Source organism: Amphibalanus amphitrite, unplaced genomic scaffold (genome assembly GCF_019059575.1).
Source record: "Amphibalanus amphitrite isolate SeventyFive unplaced genomic scaffold, NRLGWU_Aamphi_draft 000791F_arrow, whole genome shotgun sequence".
Classification (NCBI taxonomy): Eukaryota; Metazoa; Arthropoda; class Thecostraca; order Balanomorpha; family Balanidae; genus Amphibalanus; species Amphibalanus amphitrite.
Window position 1 is genome coordinate 267,403 of NW_024882285.1, and position 6,292 is coordinate 273,694.

General features: G+C 47.1%; 1 long non-coding RNA gene across 1 annotated transcript; it reads right to left on the reverse strand.

The window, feature by feature from the left end:
• Positions 1-1,481: 1,481 nt before the first annotated feature.
• LOC122366224 lies at positions 1,482-2,137 on the reverse strand. Its single transcript, XR_006253855.1, has 2 exons — positions 1,990-2,137; positions 1,482-1,662 (listed from the first exon to the last, which is right to left on the reverse strand). It is a non-coding gene; the product is annotated as an uncharacterized LOC122366224 (long non-coding RNA).
• Between the last annotated feature and the right edge of the window lie 4,155 nt (positions 2,138-6,292).

Consider the following 6,292-nt stretch of genomic DNA (forward strand, 5'->3'; position numbering starts at 1 on the left):
GAAATCGCGGTGCGTCACACAACGCACAGCGCCAACGATTCCAGATGTGATCAATCGAGGGATCTGATGATACTCAGTATCATGACGCGGATAGCACAAGTAAATTGTGAGCTGGCAGCTGCAATAATTTTTATTTCTAAAACGCAGTTCACACTTGCCCGTAAGGTCTGCCGGTGACGGGCCCGACACCGTCAAAACGGCCGAAACCGACGGAGCGACGGCCGTCAGGTCGACGGGCATGTGTGAACCGGCAGCGTTTGACGGCCGGCAACAGCTGACTGTGCCGGCGCCGGACCTGACGGCCGTCGCTTTGGAAAGTTCAGCAATGTTCAACTTTTGACGGTGACGGGCCCGTCGGTTTGAATGTCTGCGTGTTGGAGGAAGAGGAAAAGGAACGTTATCATGCAGCATGAAGCTTAAATGCATTTCTAAGATAATTTATATCATTTTCCATGAATCCATCCATTTGTTGAGATGAAAGTGTTTATTAGGTACGGCACGATATCTTGAGATTCGCTCCCTAATTTGAGTCAGCGAACCGATGTGTCTTTCATCAAAATAAAATTGCAGCATTGTTTGACATAAAAATGTAAAAGCGTGGCATTTTATTTCTGTAATTCAAAGAATATTTTTAACTTCTCGGCCTCTACCCTTGGCCTCTACCCTCCCCCATCCCCTTCCCCCATCTGCGTCCATCTCGAAAATGGTGCGCCATTTCTGTCACAACATATGGCAGCCAATGGGAGCTACCAAATCTCAACTTTCGTTTGACGGGCTGCAGGCCGTCAGGTCGACGGTGACGGGCCCGACACCGACAGACTGACGGTCATGTGTGAACTGCGTTTAAGACGGTTGCAGTGTCGGGCTTTCTTAGGGATGAGCTACAGTTGTCAGCGAAAAAATATACGAACACCACTTATCCACAGTTAAATAAAACTGTGTTTGCAGTAGTTTTTCGTTTGGCTATACCTAAAAGTAAAGTCCCTTATAAAAGCAGCGTGATACATCAAAAGACACTTTTTAGTTTTGTATTCATTAAAGGAAGCCAGTTATATTGCGCGCTAATGACATTTTTAGTGCGGTACGACACGCTACGCACATTGCAGTACACACATGTTGTTAGCTGTATCATGGCTGTATTGTGAAGCCTATCCAAACACACCAAGAATACGTTTATTTCGGATCAAATGAGGCAGCTGTACACGATGAGCAGGTCATTTCAATGACTCAGACACGACGAGATCTTGGTAAGCAGCGAGACAGCAAATGCACACTGCGACATATCCGTTCGTGCGTATATTTAAACATCGGTCGAGTGTTATGAGCGTGTCACGGGTTTGTGGCGGGGGCCTTCTTTTGTTCGCCAACAGCCTCTACTGAAGGCATTTCACCGTCAGGATGGTGTGTTTTCTTGTCTGTAGCCTCATCCTCCCTGCCTCCTGTGTGTACGGCGCAGTGCTTTTTGAATCCTCCGCCACGTCTTCTGTGCGCCATGGTAGAGCGAGGGCGCTGTCCCATGTCTCGGCGGCCAAGACTTTCTGCGAGATTTTCTTCTTGAGCATCGGGAGAAATGTCTCCTGTCGTCTGATCCTCACCACTCTCCATCTCTGGAAGGGTGCTGCTTTGGCCAGAGGGCTTTGGCTGCCTTGGCGGTGGCCTTATCTGAAAAAAATCAACGAGAAATGAGACGTTTTCCCATCATTCCATGTACTGCTTCAAGCGTGACACATGGAAATGACAAAGCCGAGGGCAAATAACACATGTTTTAAGCTTCACCCTCGTGCTACAGCGACATCACATTACATATGTAGCATTGTTTTTGTCTCTCCTGCCATAATGCCAATACAGTTTTGATATAGTATTTCGTTGTATGAGGAGCTGTGCCGTTTTTGTTTTGCTTCATAAATGATCAAAGTTGGTCCGTCTAACTGATGTTGATTTAAAAAATCACAAAACAATTCCTGACGCCATGCATAACATTATACTTACCAACGAGTGATGAGCTTGTTTGCATTATCAGCCCACTCGTAGTTAGTGCCTCACCTCACTGAACCCACGTGGCGGGCGTCCCCAAAGCACACTGGACGCCGAGTGAAAGCAGACCCCCACACCACACACTTCGTTTGAAGCGGCCAAGGCCGAATATCAGGCCTGGGGGCAGGAACACGAAAGCAGCCAACGCCCTGTTACGAGCATCGAACGCAACTATGGCGCAGCTAAGACAAACAAGCGCGTTTTTGCGGTGAATTTGAATGCCGGCTGATCTCGTCAGCTGAGATACGTGCCTAAGGTGCCTCTTTGATTTTTACAACACACAGTCCGTTTGCATGCCTTGCATCGTCAGCATAGCTCGCTTTCGGCACTAAGCAGGTTTCCGTTGGTAAACAGTTTGGAGACTGGGTGGCGGTCCGCCCCAGCTCCTGGCGGTAGCGTTGGTGGATGCCGGTGATCAGCGATCGATACCATCGGTCCCTTCCCCCGTCTCTGAATCTCCCGAACTGGCGCGGTGAAGAATTTGATAGAAAGGTACATAAATGTTAGTTTCAATATGACAAATGGTATACTTAACTCGATCGCATTAGCTGTGTAGTGTGTACGAACATCACAGCACAGTTGGCAAATAAATTCAGGGAAACTTTTTTGCCAGTGATTACTATTTTCCCTACGAATAAATAGCGCCTAAAGATGATCATAACGTGTTGTCAATAAATTTTACCTACGAATTTTAATGTATTTGGTTCATCTCCTGTTTTCGTCTTTTCTATACATAGTGCATTCGCTTTTGATTCGCGGCGGCTTTCATTGGTTAATTGGTACCTAATCAACAAGCTCAGTTCGTCCAGTGAACTCATGGCACTCAACTGATTTACCATCCTCCGCTTTCCCATGACGAAACGGTGGGACAATGACGTTGTAAATGAGAAACCGTCTCGTCACTAGACACACGTAGGTATACCTACAATCACATTAGACCCCCGAACCCCTCAGATTCCTGTCTCTCGGCTGAGGCAGTAAAAACGAGTAGCCTAACTACATACAATGTGAGGTGAAAGGTGTCCCCGTCTCTAATACGCCATTGAACTATTAATACACCCTCTTTGAGAAGACTTTGTGCTGAGATGTTACATACACAGTAAAATGACGCAACCGTCTTGACTTGCTGGATGTATTGACGAATTTCGAAAGTCATCATATTTTGCTGTTAACCCGCGCGGGGCTGGGGGGGGGTAAATTTTACCCCCCCTCGCGAATTTTTGCGATATCTCAAAAACGGCGGCGCGCAGCGCCGCCAAACTTTCAGTACCTTTTCTTACATCAATTTGACACGTTCCCTGAAAATTTGAGCGAAATCCGTCGGAAAATTTTTGAGAAATTGACGTTTTAGTGACGTCATGTTCGCCATTTTCGCCTCAAAAACGGCAAAAGTTCAAACGCCGCTAACATCTTCATTTTTAAAGGAATCAAGACGTAACAAAAAAGGTTATACGTAATTTTACTTTGTCTATCAAATGGCTATCTCGGTTTTTTGAAAATTTTGGATTTTGGCCTAAATTTTTCCAAAAAACTGACTTTTTTGGAAAAATCATTATAAAATCCAAAATTTTGAGTCTATCGAAAAAAACCGGAATATATGTCAGAGAAGTGGTCTATGTACACCTACATACCAAATTTTAGAAGAATCGGTTCAAAAATGTGGGAGTTATTCAAAATTTTATGACGTCACGACACACAAATTTTTTGAAAAATGACTTTTTTGGAAGTTCTAGACCTCGTACGGAAACAAAAATAACACCATTCGATTCGCCGTGAAAAACTGCATCAGATAGACACCTTTTTAGGCCTTAACAACCAACTTCAAAATTTGACCTCACTTGACCTGACCTTGACCTGACCTCGACCTGAAATTCATCCAGAGGTGGTCCATATCACTTATTGAGTGTGCTTATTGAATTCTATGAGTAAAATTACCCATAAAACATGTGTCGCACATGCCCTTTTCTATATTTTGTTTTTTGGTGACCTGACCTGACCTGACCTGACCTTGACCTTGACCTCTGAATGATATTGTATGCAACGAATATTGTCTTGGTAGCCTAAGAACACGTTTTGGGCGATCAGTCTCAGTCCATGACTCCATTCTTCGGCAACTACGGTGCAAGGCCGATACTGTAGAAACTTGCAATTTGTACCCTTGACCTGACCTTGACCTTGACCTCAAACTTTAAATTAAGTACATGTTTTTAGTAGTTCGTGATGAGAGCTTTCGATTGGCGTTTGAATTTTCCAAATCGGACCATTAGTTCGGGAGATAACAGGGGGGGTAAAATTTACCCCCCCCCCCCAGCCCCGCGCGTTCGGCTGGAGACCCCAGCCCCGCGCGGGTTAAGAGTAAAGCTTAATGGAATTATCGGTGCTTATTTGGGCCCTCATTAAAACGACAGCTAACTGAAAGTGAAACGGCCAGGGTTGATTGGTTCATTGCTTTGAAGTAAAAAACCCATTGTTATAAGGCTTCATGCATTGCATGTTTTACCTATATCAGCAACATTGATTCTCATCTTCCTACATAACGAACCCATTCTTAGGGTAGATGTAAATCTATTCAACCGATACCTACTGATGCGTAAGTAGCCGTATATATATGGTTATGGCTTCTTTGGACATGCATGGCTAACAAAGTGAGTCGATATGCGAGTGCTTGTATTTATGCTTAGGTGTGGATATGTTAGATAACCTCACCAGCCGACAGCCGTTTTCCATGTCATTCAGAACATCACAGATCCCCCGTTGTCCTATATTCGTTGCCGCCGTTTTACTCGCCCATAGAGCCGCTCCATACCAGCGCAGTATATAAGTGTGCCACACGATGACTTTCCCACCGGTGGACAATGGGACGTAATTGAGACACGCGCCGGCCGATTGTGACGGCCTTTGGTCGCCGCCGAGCCGGCCAGCCGCGGCCTCAGAGCACCGCCGAGACGCATCGAGCCGACCGAAACGGGCTGGCTGAACCGAGCCGACTGAACCGAACTGATCGAACCGAGTCGAACCGAGCTAGACCGAACCGAGCTGACCGAACCGAGTGGCAATCGAACCGAGCCGACCGAACCGCGCTGGCCGAGCTAGCGACTAACGAGCTTACGGAGCTAGCCGAACTTACTTATGTCAAACTGTGAGCCAAGTGAGCAAGGAGGGAGGTTCATACAAACATCGAAAAATAAGTTGAGCTGAACTTAGCCGCAAGGCGAGCTGATTTACCGAGCCGGGTTTGTAAACAGCTGGCCGTGCTATGGGAGCTCGGACCGCGGCCTGCAGTCGGCCAGTGAGTCGCAGCTGGGGAATTCGGCCACATGCCAACACGTCGATCCGTCATCCCGGCCATTGTGGCTCTAAAACGCCATGTGATTTATACCTCTCTGGCCCGGCGCCGGATTCGTCGCGGCCGTGCGGCGACTTTAATACGGACACGGAACTGGTGAACTGGGGAGTCCCGGACTGTTTGGTGGACGGATAGAATAGGCATTTTCATATCACACCGAGTGGGAACCCAGGGAAGTTTTTACCGGCTAGACAGACAGCATCGGGTGGCCCTGTTGGCTCCCGTGGGACAACTTTGTAACGCAACACATGAGATATTTTGCTAGTTTCCCACTCCGACGAAACTGGTGTAGGTACTGTTTTGCCTGTCGGTTTGTTATAACATTAGATCAGCGTTGCATTTCTGAGAAAGCCCGACATGGGAACTAAAGAAGAATTATTGGGAGCACGGAGCAAATGGGCAAAGATCCAGAAGCCTAGGCAAAAGGACAATGAGCACTGAGCAATGTGGAATGTGTGAAGTCATTTCTCACTTCTCAGTTACAACTTACAAGCCCTGTAAACCATCTCCGCCGAGCAGATAAATTTGGTCTCTTAGCAGTCATAAAACGACGGACCTAAGTCAAAATTAGCATTTTGGGCTAAGTGCGGTACTGTCGCTGTGACTCTACGTTCCAAGATTCCATGCGATCTTCTTAGTTATTAGTGATAGCTGCACTGACCCGATGGAAGACGACTCCCATCCCCACCAGGGCCCCGACCCCGGCAGACCGTCTCCGAGGCCGAGCGCAGCGCCGCCGATACGGCGTGGGATGTGTGAAACCGTGCGAGAGACATCCGTAAGAAAAACGCCCCAAGAAACTGCCAGTGGAAAACAGCCGTAAAGGAGGACACACTCACAGTGGGGTGAATGCATTCGATAAGGAGCGCACTGGCAGAATGCAGAGACTTGAGGTCGAGCGAGCGGTTTTAT